General features: G+C 48.0%; 3 non-coding genes across 3 annotated transcripts; all 3 read right to left on the bottom strand.

The window, feature by feature from the left end:
• Positions 1-8089: 8089 nt before the first annotated feature.
• Positions 8090-8193, bottom strand: LOC148145407 (U6 spliceosomal RNA). The gene has a single exon (XR_015761351.1). It is a non-coding gene; the product is annotated as a U6 spliceosomal RNA (small nuclear RNA).
• Positions 8194-8568: 375 nt separating this feature from the next.
• On the bottom strand, positions 8569-8675 carry LOC122562905 (U6 spliceosomal RNA). The gene has a single exon (XR_006315446.1). It is a non-coding gene; the product is annotated as a U6 spliceosomal RNA (small nuclear RNA).
• Positions 8676-12029: 3354 nt separating this feature from the next.
• LOC122562895 (U6 spliceosomal RNA) lies at positions 12030-12136 on the bottom strand. Its single transcript, XR_006315436.1, has one exon. It is a non-coding gene; the product is annotated as a U6 spliceosomal RNA (small nuclear RNA).
• Positions 12137-14462: the final 2326 nt, after the last annotated feature.

Here is a 14462-nt window from a genome sequence, read left to right on the forward strand (position 1 = left end):
TAATGGGGATCATCCTAGTGAGCCTTCTCAGAACTTTCTCCAATAAAATAATATCATTTTGCAAATAAGGGGATCCAAATTGCTCACAATACTCCAGATGTCTTACCAACACCGCGTACATTTGTTGTAAGACTTCCCTAATCATATTCAAAACCCCTTGAAATAGGGCCAACATTCCATTAGACTTCCTGATTACTGGCTGCACCTATGTGCTAGCTTTCTATGTTTTGTGCATAAAATGAGTATTTCACATCATCTTGGAGGAGGAGGATTTAGGTATGGAATTCTGCAGGAGGGACTGTGAGGTTCTTGAGCAGTTTAACATAGGGTGTGTGGAGGTTTCGGCAGACCTAAAAATGAACAAAAATGAACAAATACAAATGATTGGCTTCCCAGGCTGCTGTGGGAAACGGGGGTTGAAATTTCAAGTGCGCTTACCCAATTTTAAAAATTCTCTCTGGTCACAGTGGAGGTGCCAGAGGATTGGTGAACATTTAATGTGACAGTGAGGACTGCAGATGGTGGAGATTAGAGTTGAGAGTTTGGTGCTGGAAAAGTACTGCAGGTCAGGCAGCATCCGAGGAGCAGGAGATTTCCAGCACCACACTCTCAACATGTAATGTGATTCCACCTTTCAAGAAGGATGGTTACGATGAATCAGGGAATTAAAGACCAGTGAGTCTCACATCAGTAGTAGGGAAACTGTTGGACAAAATTCTGAAGGAAAGAATTAATCTTCACTTGGAGAGGTAAAGTTTGATCAGGGTCAGTCAGCGTGGCTTTGTCAGAAGTTGTTCATGCCTAACAAAATTTGATTGAACATTTCAAGGAGGTGACCAGTTGTGTCAAGGGCAGTGCAGCTGATATAGTCTAGGCTGCAGCACGTTAGCTATCGAGAGAGGCTGGATAAAAACTTAGATTGCTCAGAGAAGGCTTTGGTTGATTAACATGTATAAGATTATGAGGTGCATGCTCAGGATGAATCGAAAACAGCTGTTCCCCTTATTTGAATAACAAGGGGGCTTCATTTTAAGGTGAAAGGCAAGAGGTTTAGAGAGAATTTGAGGAAAGTTTTTTTTCACCCAGAGTGTGACAGAGATCCAGAAATGCACTACCTACAGGGTAGTTGGAGCAGGAAATCTCCCAACCTTTAAAAATTACTTCGATGAGCACTTGAAATGTCATGGACCACTGCTGGAAAGTAAGGCTACTTTAGCTTTAGAATTTTATTTTGTTGGTGCATGTGAATGTGCTGTAGGGCCTCTTCTGTACTGTATAATTTTAGTTAGACAGTGAAAGTAGTATCAAAGGACTGTTAAAAAGAGAACCCAAGGAATCTGCATTATCAATTACAAAGAACAGCGATCTAGTTCAGGATGGTGTATGACTTGAAAATGATGGTATTCCCATGAACTGCCACATGTGTGGGTTATGGATATCATGGTTTCAGTAGATGCTGTTAATGACAACTTAATAAGTTCAACTTGTAGACATTGCACGTTGTGGCCATGTGTGCTGATCATAGTGGAACTAAATGTTTAAACCAGTAGATGGGTGCCATTCAAACTGGCTGCTTTTTCCTTGAAGATTTTGAGCTTATTGAGTTTCATCGAGCTGGACTCAGCCAGGCAAGTGAGCAGTATATCATCACATTTCTGATTGATGCACTGATGATAGTGGAAAGGGTTGGGAAGCAGAAGATGAGTTAGCTGTCAAAAATATCAAACATCTGACTAGCCCTTGTAGATGCTATATTTCTGTGACAGATACAGTTAAATTTTCTGATTAATAGTGATTCTGCTCATTTCAAGCTCTTCCCAAGAAATTGCTGGTGGGAGAATTCAACAGTGACCATGCCAATATGTGTGAAGTGTTGGTTTGGGATGTTGTGTTGGGGGAGGTAACAGCCTTTTTAAGAAACAGCGATTGCGTGCAGAATGGCAGTATTCAGTTATAAACACAAGGCTGAATGTTGTTTAAGTCTTGCTGTATGTTGGCAAGGACTGCATCTTTACCTGAGGAGAAGTAACTGGAGCTGAAAACTGCAATTGTCAGCAACATCCCCACTTTTGATGTTGTAATGGATGGAAGGTCATTATTGAAGCAGCAGAAGATAGTTGGGCCTAAGGCATTACACTAAGGAACACCTTGATGCAAAATTCTGGGAATGAGATGGGTGGTCTCCATCAATCACAACTAAATCACAACCACAGTCTGTGGAGCACCAATGGGTAGTTTCACCAGTACACATTGACTTCAGATTTATGACAGTGCCTTGATCTTGCCGTAAGTGAAATGCTTCTGTGATATCAAGTGTTGATACACCTCTCACTTTCTTGATTCAGCTTAATAGTCTTGTTCGGATGAATGGGGATAGAAAATCTGGGAATGTGGCCTTGTTCCATGATTTCAGCCTATGTGAAATAGTAACTATTAAAATAAGTTTTCATCTGAAATGTAAAAGAGTAGATCCTGATGTGTGATGGCTCTGTGGAGGGATGAATGAATCCAGTGGAGGAGGCACTAAATAATAATGTGGCCCGTGCTTGATGTTTGGTGTTTAACCTTGAAGGAGAAAGTGAGGACTGCAGATGCTGGAGACCAGAGCTGAAAAATATGTTGCTGGAAAAGCGCAGCAGGTCAGGCAGCATCCCAGGAGCAGAAGAATCGACGTTTCGGGCATAAGCCCTTCTTCAGGAATGAGGAGGGAGTGCCAAGCAGGCTAAGATAAAAGGTAGGGAGGAGGGACTTGGGGGAGGGGCGTTGGGAATGCGATAGGTGGAAGGAGGTTAAGGTGAGGGTGACAGGCTGGAGAGGGGGTGGGGGCGGTGAGATCGGGAAGAAGATTGCAGGTCAAGAAGGTGGTGCTGAGTCTGAGGGTTGGGACTGAGATAAGGTGGGGGAGGGGAAATGAGAAATCTGGAGATATCTGCATTCATCCCTTGTGGTTGAAGGGTTTCTAGGCGGAAGATGAGGCGCTCTTCCTCCAGGCATCGTATTGCCATGGTCTGGCGATGGAGGAGGCCAAGGAACTGCATGTCCTTGGCGAAGTGGGAGGGGGAGTTAAATTGTTCAGCCACAGACAGTTACGTTGGTTGGTGTGGGTGTCCCAGAGGTGTTTTCTGAAACGTTCCGCAAGTAGGCAGCCTGTCTCCCCAATGTAGAAGAGGCCACATCGGGTGCAGCGGATGCAGTAAATGATGTGTGTGGAGGTGCAGGTGAATTTGTGACGGATATGGAAGGATCCCTTGGGGCCTTGGAGGGAAGTGAAGGGGGAGGTGTGGGTGCAAGTTTTGCATTTCTTGCGGTTGCAGGGGAAGGTGCTGGGAGTGGAGGTTGGGTTGGTGGGGGGTGTGGACTGACAAGGGAGTCGCGGAGGAAGTGGTCTTTCCGGATAGGGGAGGGGAGGGAAATATATCCTTGGTGGTGGGGTCTGTTTGGAGGTGGCAGAAATGACGAAAGATGATGCGATGTATCTGGAGGTTGGTGGGGTGGTAGGTGAGGACCAGTGGGGTTCTGTCCTGGTGGCGATTGGAGGGGTGGGGTTCAAGGGCGGAGGAACGGGAAGTGGAGGAGATGCGGTGGAGAGCATCATCAACCACGTCTGACGGGAAATTGCGGTCTTGAAGGAGGAGGCCATCTGGGTTGTTCGGTATTGGAACTGGTCCTTCTGGGAGCAGATGCGGCGGAGGCGAAGGAATTGGGAATATGGGATGGCGTTTTTACAGGGGGCAGGGTGGGAGGAGGTGTAATCTAGGTAGCTGTGAGAGTCAGTTTATAGTAAATGTCCGTGTTAAGTCGGTCACCCGAGATAGAAATGGAGAGGTTTAGGAAGGGGAGGGAGGAGTCTGGGACGGTCCAGGTAAATTTGAGGTCGGGGTGGAAGGTGTTAGTAAAGTGGATGAACTGTTCAACCTCCTCGTGGGAGCATAAGCTAGTGCCGATACAGTCATCGATGTAGCGGAGGAAAAGGTGGGGGGTGGTGCCAGTGTAGCTGCGGAAGATGGACTGTTCCACATGTCTGACCAAGAGGCAGGCATAGCTGTGGCCCATGCGAGTGCCCATGGCTACTCCTTTAGTTTGGAGGAAGCGGGAGGATTGGAAAGAGAAGTTGTTCAGAGTGAGGACCAGTTCAGTCAGTCGAAGGAGGGTGTCAGTGGATGGGTACTGGTTGGTTCGGGGGAAAGAAAGAAGCAGAGGGCTTTGAGGCCTTCGTGATGGGGGATGGAGGTGTACAGGGACTGGATGCCCATGGTGAAGATAAGGCATTGGGGGCCGGGGAAGCAAAAATCATAGAGGAGGTGTAGGGCATGGGTGGTGTCCCGAACGTAGGTGGGGAGTTCTTGGACTAAGGGGGACAGGACCGTGTCGAGGTATGCAGAGATGAGTTCGGTGGGGCAGGAGCAGGATGAGACAATGGGTCGACCGGGGCAGTTTGTGGATTTTGGGCAGGAGGTAGAAATGGGCGGTGCGGGGTTGTGGGACTATGAGGTTGGAGGCAGTGGATGGGAGATCCCCTGAGGTGATGAGGTTATGGATGGTCTGGGAGATGATGGTTTGGTGGTGGGAGATGGGGTCATGGTCAAGGGGGCAGTAGGAGGAGGTGTCCGTGAGCTGGCATTTAGCCTCAGCAATGTAAAGATCGGTGTGCCAAACTACCACCACGCCTCCCTTGTCTGCCGGTTTGATAGTAAGATTGGGGTTGGAGCAGATGGAGTGGAGAGCTGCACGTTGCGAGGGTGAGAGGTTGGAGTGGGTGAGAGGAGTGGACAGGTTTTGGCGGTCAATGTCACGGCGGCAGTTGGCTATGAAGATATCGAGGGCGGGTAAGAGGCCAGCACAGGGTGTCCAGGTGGGTGGAGTGTGTTGGAGGCGGGAGAAGGGGTCGTCAGAGGGTGAGTGAGAATCCTGGTTGAAGAGGTCGACGCAGAGGCGAAAGCAGCAGAAGAATTGTTCGATGTCTCGCCGCGTGTTGAACTCGTTAATCCGGGAGCGTAGGGGGATAAAGGTGAGGCCTCTGCTGAGAACTGATCTTTCATCCTCAGCGAGGGGTACGTCTGGAGGGATGGTGAAGATACGGCAGTGCTGGGAGCTAGGACCTGGTGTGGGGCTGGAGCTGGGAGTGGGGGCGGGGTTTGGCGTGGGGGCGGATATTGGCATGATGGGCAGAAATTGGTGCGGGGCGGAGATCAGCGCGGGGGCGGAGATCGGTGTGGGGGTGGGGATCGGCACGGGGGCAGAGATCGGCGTGGAGGCAGAGACGCATGCGGCGTGGTCGTTGTGCAGGTGAGTAACATCACTGGGGGCGGAAGTAGATGTGGCGACGGCAACTCCGGGGGCAGAAGTGGCTGTGGCGGGGGCCACAATCACCGGGAACAACAGAAATGGTGTTGTTCCCGGTGATTGTGGCCCCCGCGGAGGCCGCTAATCTGTTGGCGATGGTCTTCCTGGCGATCGCGGTGGCGGTTGTCTGGGCAGCGATCGCGGAGGCTGCATGGTTGGTGGGGGCGGAAGTGACGTCATGGTTCGCGGCGGCGGTTGCTGCAGTGGCCGCATGGTTAATGACGCCCGACTGGTTCCGGAGGCCGATGGAAGATACTGGAACGATTGAGGAATCCAGAGTATGGGGTTAAGTACATGAAAGTTTTTAGTACTTACTGTCTTTAATTTCCGATATGGCTAGGAAGAACTGTTTGTTTAGTGTATGGATTCTTCTGTGGATGAAGAACAGTAGAGGTCCTTTGCAGGTCTGTGAGAGTGTTGTCCTGAGCTGGGGAAGGGCTGACTGCAGGGAATGTAGGTAGCGGCACATGGCTGCAAGCGTGGAGCGGAGGATCCGTAGGGAGGTCTGTTGCTCGAGGCTTCGGATTTGTTGTCCTGGTTGGGTCCAAATTTTGTTGGTCTGAACATAGTCTGGAGTCCGTGCGGGGTCAGTCAGTTCCGTAGACAGGTGCTGAGGAGGGAGATGTGGCTGTGGTAGCGAGTCTGTTTGAGGACGGGGCTGAAGAGCTTCAGGGCAGAGGAGATGACCTGGGGGGTGCAATGAGAGAGGGACTCATTGAAATCCTTGTAGAGGGAGGAAGAGAGCTTCTACAAGGAAGGCATCCTAGCAAGAGGATTCGCAGTAGGTTAAAATCAACTAGGAGAAAGTGAGGACTGCAGATGCTGGAGATCAGAGCTGAAAAATGTGTTGCTGGAAAAGCACAGCAGGTCAGGCAGCATCCAAGGAGCAGGAGAATCGATGTTTCGGGCATAAGCCCTTCTTCAGGAATGAGGAGGGTTTGCCAAGCAGGCTAAGGTAAAAGGTAGAGAGGAGGGACTTGGGGGAGGGGCGTTGGGAATGTGATAGGTGGAAGGAGGTTAAGGTGAGGGTGATAGGCCGGAGAGGGGTTGTGGGCGGAGAGGTCGGGAAGAAGATTGCAGGTCAAGAAGGTGATGCTGAGTCCGAGGATTGGGACTGAGATAAGGTGGGGGGAGGGGAAATGAGGAAGCTGGAGAAATCTGCATTCATCCCTCATGATTGGAGGGTTCCTAGGTGGAAGATGAGGCGCTCTTCCACCAGGCGTCGTGTTGCCATGGTCTGGCGGTTGGGTTGGTTGGTGTGGGTGTCCCAGAAGTGTTCTCTGAAACGTTCCGCAAGTAGGCAGCCTGTCTCCCCAATGTAGAGGAGGCCACATCGGGTGCAGCGGATGCAGTAAATGATGTGTGTGGAGGTGCAGGTGAATTTGTGATGGATATGGAAGGATCCCTTGGGGCCTTCGAGGGAAGGGAGGGGGGAGGTGTGGGCGCAAGTTTTGCATTTCTTGCGGTTGCAGGGGAAGGTGCCGGGAGTGGAGGTTGGGTTGGCGGGGGGTATGGACCTGACGAGGGAGTCGCAGAGGGAGTGGTCTTTCCGGAACGCTGATAGGGGAGGGGAGGGAAATATGTCCTTGGTGGTGGGATCAGTTTGGAGGTGGCGGAAATGACAAAAGATGTATCTGGAGGTTGGTGGGGTGGTAGGTGAGGACCAGTGGGGTTCTGTCCTATGGTGATTGGAGGGGCGGGACCCGAGGGTGGAGGAGTGGGAAGTGGAGGAGATGCGGTGGAGAGCATCATCAACCACGTCTGACGGGAAATTGCAGTCTTTGAAGAAGGAGGCCATCTGGGTTGTTCGGTATTGGAATTGGTCCTCCTGGGAGCAGATGCGGCGGAGGCGAAGGAATTGGGATTATGGGATGGTGGTTTTTCAGGGGGCAGGGTGGGAGGAGGTGTAGTCCAGGTAGCTGTGGGAGTCGGTCGGTTTATAGTAAATATCCATGTTGAGTCGGTCGCCCTAGATAGAAATGGAGAGGTCTAGGAAGGGGAGGGAGGTAAACCAACCCAACTGCCCCGTGGCTGAACACTTTAACTCCCCCTCCCACTCCGCCAAGGACATGCAGGTCCTTGGCCTCCTCCATCGCCAGACCATGGCAACACGACGCCTGGAGGAAAAGCGCCTCATCTTCCGCCTGGGATGAATGCAGATTTCTCCAGTTTCCTCATTTCCCCTCCCCCCACCTTATCTCCGTCCCAACCCTCGAACTCAGCACCGTCTTCTTGACCTGCAATCTTCTTCCCGACTTCTCCGCCCTCACCCCCTCTCCGGCCTATCACCCTCACCTTAACCTCCTTCCACCTATCGCATTCCTAACGCCCCTCCCCCAAGTCCTTCCTCCCTACCTTTTATCTTAGCCTGCTTGGCACACCCTCCTCATTCCTGAAGAAGGGCTTATGCCCGAAACGTCGATTCTTCTGCTCCTTAAATGCTGCCTGACCTGCTGCGCTTTTCCAGCAACACATTTTTCAGCTCTGTTTCACCTTGAAGTCAATACAAACAGTTTGGAGAAGGTGAAACCTTGAATTGATTTTTTTCACTTTGGCTGGAGGAATCTATGTCATCCACAGTTATTGGTGACTCATTATTATATTATATTCCATGGTTTGTTTTTCAAAGGATTGAAGGAGAATACACCCAGGAAAACAGCAAACCTTTGCATTAAAATTAATGATCTATTCTAATTAACTTCCCACACTTCCATACTTCGTAATTGACAGGTTAATTATAAAAGGGTAAAAAATGGAAAACTCAAGGAGTTTCTGTGTCATCCTTGCACAATGGCCATGTAAATTTTCTCTAATTTCAATGTATGCATTTCCAAAGCAAACAGAAAATGCAGCTGAAGGTCACTGCCATATTAAGGCTCAATGATAAGAGCATTTCGTGGTCGTCGTCAGCATAGTCTATGACAAAAACACCTTTGGGCTATGACATAATAAATGTTTTAAACAATTTAAATATTTTGTTGAAGAGAGTAAATCCCAGAGCCAGTAGAATAAAAAGAAGCTTGAAGTGACTAAAGTTGACAAGGAGCTGAATCAAATGTAACCTGGGTTCAAAGTCTGGTTTTTAAACCTGGGGTCAGTGCGGACACTTTACAGTAGTTGAAATGTTGTGAAGTGTAAAATATGTGCAAATGGGATGAGATTAAGTTAAAATATCCGGTCAGCATGGATGAGTTGGACTGAAGGCTCTGTTTCTATTCTGTACATCTCTATGACTCTGACTTCACAAATTTACATGTCATCCTCACACAGGACTGTGCTAATCTTATCTGTATTATTCCAATTTTAGAATATGTACTGCTGAAGATTAGTACCTTAGAAAGGCTCAATATTGGAACCATTTTCTTTTTGGTTATGGTTAGTTGCATTCTGTTTCTTTCTCTTCAATTTTTTATTTTCTGCTGCCTACAGCACAAGCCAATTTGGCTACATTTAGATTTTGTGATGCAGGGATTTACAAACAGAGAAATTGAACCATGAGCAGATGTCCATGCAGAGTAATATGGTCACAAGTGTGATTGCCTCAAAATCCCTCCTCCCAATACATTCAGTATCAGGATGCAATAAAAACAGGCTGCCAAACATTTCCATCAAATGCTTCCAGAGGAGCTCATGGGTTCTATGGACCACAATCACTTTGTCATTTCCTAACAGTGAAGTTTCCAGGTGCATTCAACAAGCTACAACTCAGGGACTCTCCAAACAGGAGGGAAAACCAGCAAGTATCCCCAATCATCTATCCTGGTCGATCCACATGGATGCTACAGTCAAGAAAACACATCAATGCCTCTACTTCCTCATAAGACTAAGGAAATTCAGCATGTCCACAATGACTCATCAAGTTTTATAGATGCACGATAGAAAGCATACTATCTGGATATATCACAGCTTGGTATGGCAACTGCTCTGCTCAAAACCAGAAAAAAATACACCGAGTTGTGAACACAATCCAGTCCATCACAAAAACCAGCCTTCCTTCCATTGATTCTGTCTACTCTTCCCGTTGCCTCAGGAAAGCAGCAAACATAATCAAAAACTGCACTAGGCTATAGTCTCTTCCCATCCTCCCTCCTCCTATCGAGCTGCAGATACAATAATTTGTTATCAGACTTATGAATAGACGTCTCATATATTAGAGTTGAACTTTCTCTGTGCCTTCTCTGTAGCTGTAACACTATGTTCTGCATATTGTCCTCTTATCCTGATGTAAGGTATGATTTGTCAGGGTAGCATACAAAACAATACCTCTCACTATGTCTTGGTATATGTGAAAATAATAGTAATAAATCAAATCAGTTCATACCTGCCCATGTAAAAGAATTTTCAAAATAAAGCAACAGCTTCAGGAAAGTGATTGCAACACTTCAGAGCGCAAACAACTTAAGAACAGCTGTGCCTTTATGAAAACCAATTTTTGATACGGAGCTTTTCACTTTGAGAAAAGTACAGCAACATTCACTGTTATTGGAGAGTGCTTTCATGGTTCCTTTTTCAATAGGTTATGGGTGAACAGATGCAGGTAAATACCTTGTAAAGAATAAAGAAGTCTCACCAGCATCACGCGTTGGTGAAGTATTTTTTGAATCCATATGCAATCTATTTGAGCAGCATTTCCACCAGAAAGATGTATATAAATACTTGGACTGTGTATTCGATCAGGATCTTAATCACTTTGCTGTCCTCAGTGTAAATGTCTTCAAATACCTCCAAGTAAATATTTAGTTTTGGCCTCTGTGGCCAGAAAGCTATAACCTAATGGATTTTAACAAAGGTCTCATTTCAGATATAACAACAGACCATCACTTACCTCAATGTCCTTTCTCCAGTAATACAACCATATCTCAGGCCCCACAGCTCATTTTCACAAAGTCAGCCTCCAACATTTGTCTGAGTTCACAGAGACACAGCACTCTCGACTTGTAACAGAGAGACTCTAATCTCTCCTCAAAAGATAAGCTCCTACTCTCTTATCATGCACTTTCCATGAAATGCCTCTCCCAAAATTCCACTTCTATCTCTAATCCTTTGTTCACAACATCCTGATTAGACTCGAGAGTGTGGTGCAGGAAAAGCACAGCAGGTCAGGCCGAATCCGAGGAGCAGAGTTGAAAAATGTGGTGCTGGAAAAACACAGCAAACCAGGCAGCATCTGAGGAGCAGGAGAATTGACATTTCATGCAAACGTCTTTCATCAGGAATGAGGTTGTGAGCCAAGCGGGTGGAAAGATAAATGGGAGGGGGGTGGAGCTGGGGGTAAAGTAGCTGAGAGTGCGATAGGTAGATGGAGGTGGCAGTAATGGTGATAGGTCGGAGAGGAGGGTGGAGGTGTGAAGAAAGATGGACAGGTAGGACAGGTTATGAGGGTGGAGACTGAGTTGGAAGGTTGGACATGGAATAAGTTGGGGGGAGGGGAAATGAGGAAACTGGTGAAATCCACAGATGCTGTGTGGTTGGAGGAAAATGAGGCATTCTTACTCCAGGCGTCGGGTAGTTGGGGGAGGCCTAGAATCTGCATGTCCTTGGCGGAGTTGAAGTGTTTGGCCACGGAGCATTGGAGGTTGATTGGTGTGAGTGTCCCAGAGGTGTCTTCTGAATACTCTGCAATAGTCCTGTCTCCCCAATGTAGAGGAGACCAAATTGGGTGCAGTGAATCCAGTAAATGACGTGTGGAAGTGCAGGTAAAACTCTGATGTGGAAGGCTCCTTTGGGGCCTTGGATGGAGGTGAGGGGGGAGGTATGGGCGCAGGTTTAAGAATTCCTGCAGTGGCAGGGGAAGGTGTTGGGAGGGGACCATCAATCTGACAAGTGAGTTGCGGAGGGAATAGTCTTTACAGAAAGCGGGTAGTGGTGGGGAGGGAAGAATGCCTCATCTTCCACCTCGGGACCCTCCACCACATGGCATCACTGTGAACTTCACCAGTTTCCTCATTTCCCCTCCCCCCACCTTATCCCAGTTGCAACCTTCCAACTCGGCACCACTCTTATGACCTGTCCTACTTGTCCATTTTCCTTCCCGTCTCTTCGCTCTACCCTCCTCTCCAACCTATGGCCATTACTGCCACCTGTATCTACCTATCACACTGGCAGCTACCTTACCCCCAGCCCCACCCCCCCCTCCCATTTATCTCTCCACTTGCTCAGCTCACAGTCTCATTCCTGATGAAGGGCTCTTGCCCGATTCTCCTGCTCCTTGGGGGCTGCCTGACCTGCTGTGCTTTTCCAGCACCACATTCTGGACTCTAATCTCTACCATCTGCAGTCCTCACTTTCTCCATCCTGATTAGACTGTCCAGTTCCCCCTGTCAGACCCTGATTAAATATGTTTGAAAACACTGTTTCCAGCAGAAATCATTGCTGGAGAGTTGGTCCATAGCCTTGGTGTCCAATAGCTTCTATCTTCTACCAGGTTCCCAAAGCCTTGGCTTATCTTGGAGTTCTCATTCAGGATTTGCAGCTTCCCGGGTATTTTGTTATTTGCCCGTCAATAACTATTTTATAATTAATGTTTTATATAACTTAAATGTTTTGATGAGGAGAGTAAATCCAAAAGCTTCTGGCATGAAAACGAGATTGAAGTGAATGAAGTCTAGAAACTGAATGATGTGTAACCTGGCTTGAACGTCTGGTACTTAAACCTGAGGTCAATATGGACACTTTACAGTGAAGTATAAAATATGGAACGCTTCACGAATTTGCGTGTCATCCTTGCGCAGGGGCCATGCTAATCTTCTCTGTATCGTTCCAATTTTAGTATATGTGCTGCCGAAGCGAGCACGATTAAAAGGGGGAACTCAAGGCATTATATATCTTAATAAGTTGAAGTATTTCTTTGTTATGGTGTTTTTGTATGTATAGTTATTTTCTCATCATATGGAACGTGCGATGTAGTTAATACGATAGCAGACATCTTTTACCGTGTACGATTTATTAAACTATAACAGAAATGTAATATCATTTTACCGCGTGGGTTAGTCAATGTAAATAAGAGTGTTTTTATTGGCCGAACCTGGTGGGCGTTTTGTGTCAATGAGATCCGTCGCTGAAGGAGTCTAGTGGGCGGGGTTTGTGGGCGTGGTCTGTTGTCACGGCTGCGGGGGTGGGTGGGTCTTCGTCTAGTGGGCGGGCCTATCGCTGCGCAGTGTTGAGCAGGACTTGAGCCGGCAGATCTCGTCCCAGGTTAGAGAGTGTGTCATCGAGTTTTTACAGCTGGGAAAGAGATCTGTCCACTGTCTATGCTTGTCATCAAGCTCTAACTCCATTTTCCAGCACTTATGTGCTATGTGGTGTTTTAGTATTCATCTAAATAGATCTTAAACATTTTGAGATTTCCTCCATCGACAAGATTTAGACAGAAAGTTCCAGTGCTCCCTCAATTAAAAGAAACGTATTTAATCATATTTAAATCTGTACACCTGCACACTGAGCCCTCTGGTTATTTTCCCCAATACTAAGCCAAAATTTCTCCTTTTCTATTCTGTATTTACTGACACTCTGCCCACTCCCTGACTGGCAGGATGTACTTTATCGCTCACCCTCTGAATCGTCTCCTTTAAAAAATCTCTTTGCCTGCTTGGTTGTCTCTGACAAATTCGGGCAATTCCACAATTATAGCTGCAGCACTGGGACTCTATCTTTATTGCATTGGGTGTTGGGGGGGGGGGAGGTGTTAAAGCATTCCTTGACTCCTTACCATGTAGGTGGCATTCTGGTTCTGGACTGGGTTTGGATATAGGGGGAGCTGGAGATAAAGGGGTTCATGGGGCAGGTTGGTGAAGTGGGGTGAAGTGTAGACAGGTAGAGGGTATGACATGGTTAGTCAATGGGAGGAATGAATCTGGTTGGTGGCAGGGATGAGGAGGGGCTGGGAAGGGAATCGGGGATGGAAAGAGTGATTACTTGAATTAGGAGAACTCAATGTTGAGTCCTCCAGTAGACTGCCCAGGCAGAAGATGAGGTGTTCTTCTTCCAATTTGCAATGTGGTTCATTGAAGCAATGGAGGAGGCCAAGGATGGTTACGTCGGAATGGGAGTTGTCGGGGACATTGAAACGGGTGGTGACTGGGAGGTTCAGTCGGCCCCTGCAGGCCTGGCTCTGATGCTCGGCAAACTGTTCCCTAAGTTTATGTTCAGTCTCCCTAATGTAGAGAGAACCACATCGGGAGCACGTGATGCAGTAAACTAGGTTGGAGGAGATGCAGGTGAACCTCTATCTCACCTGGAAGAAATGTTTGGGGCCAGGATGGAGGTGAGGAGAGGAGTGTGTACAAGCAGTTTTTGCATGTTTTCCAGTTCCAGGGGAAGGTATCTGGGGTTTTGGAGGGCTTGGTGGGTAGATTGGCGCAAACCAAGGACTGCTGAAGGAAACGGTCCTCGCAGAAGGCAGAGAGGGGTGGCGAGAGCAAAATGTTCTTGATGGTGAGGTCTACTTGGAGTTGACGAAAGTGTTTGAGGAAGATGTGTTGGATGCGGAGACTGGTGGCGTGGTAAGTGAGGACAAGGGGGACTCTGTCTTTATTGCATTGGGAGTGGAGGGGGGTTTAGAGCAGGGGAACAGGGAATGGAGCTGTTGCAGCAGAGGCTGTCTGGATGACAGAGAGGGGAAAAGCACGTTGTTTAAAATAGGTAGACATCTGGGATGCTTGTGAGTGGAATGTCTCCTCATCTGAGCAGATGTGGTGGAGGCAGAGGAATTGGGAGAATGGCATGGACTTCTTGTAGCGTACTGGGTGGGCGGAGGTGAAACAGGTAGTTATGGGAGTCTGTGGGTCTGTAGCAAACATCCATCTAGAGACTCACTGTAGATGGAAATGGTGAGGTCAAGAAAGGGGAGGGAGGTGTCTGAGATGAACTAAGTGAATTTGAGGGCAGGGTAGATGTCGTGGGTGAAGTCGATGAACTGCTCCAGTTCTGCCGAGTGCATGATGCTGCACCAATGCAGTCATCAATATACCAGTGGAAGAATTGGGGCGTCTGTGTAGGTGCTGTGCCCCAACCATGTAGCCGGGCTAACAGGGGCTAGCCGCACCTCCCAATCGTCACCTAATTCAATTCCACTAACCACTCACTTTCTGACATGACCAGCCTTGACCTACTTCATTGCT

This window comes from Chiloscyllium plagiosum, unplaced genomic scaffold (genome assembly GCF_037043375.1).
Source record: "Chiloscyllium plagiosum isolate Xiang-an unplaced genomic scaffold, Cpla_swu_hap1 HiC_scaffold_24, whole genome shotgun sequence".
Lineage (NCBI taxonomy): Eukaryota > Metazoa > Chordata > Chondrichthyes > Orectolobiformes > Hemiscylliidae > Chiloscyllium > Chiloscyllium plagiosum.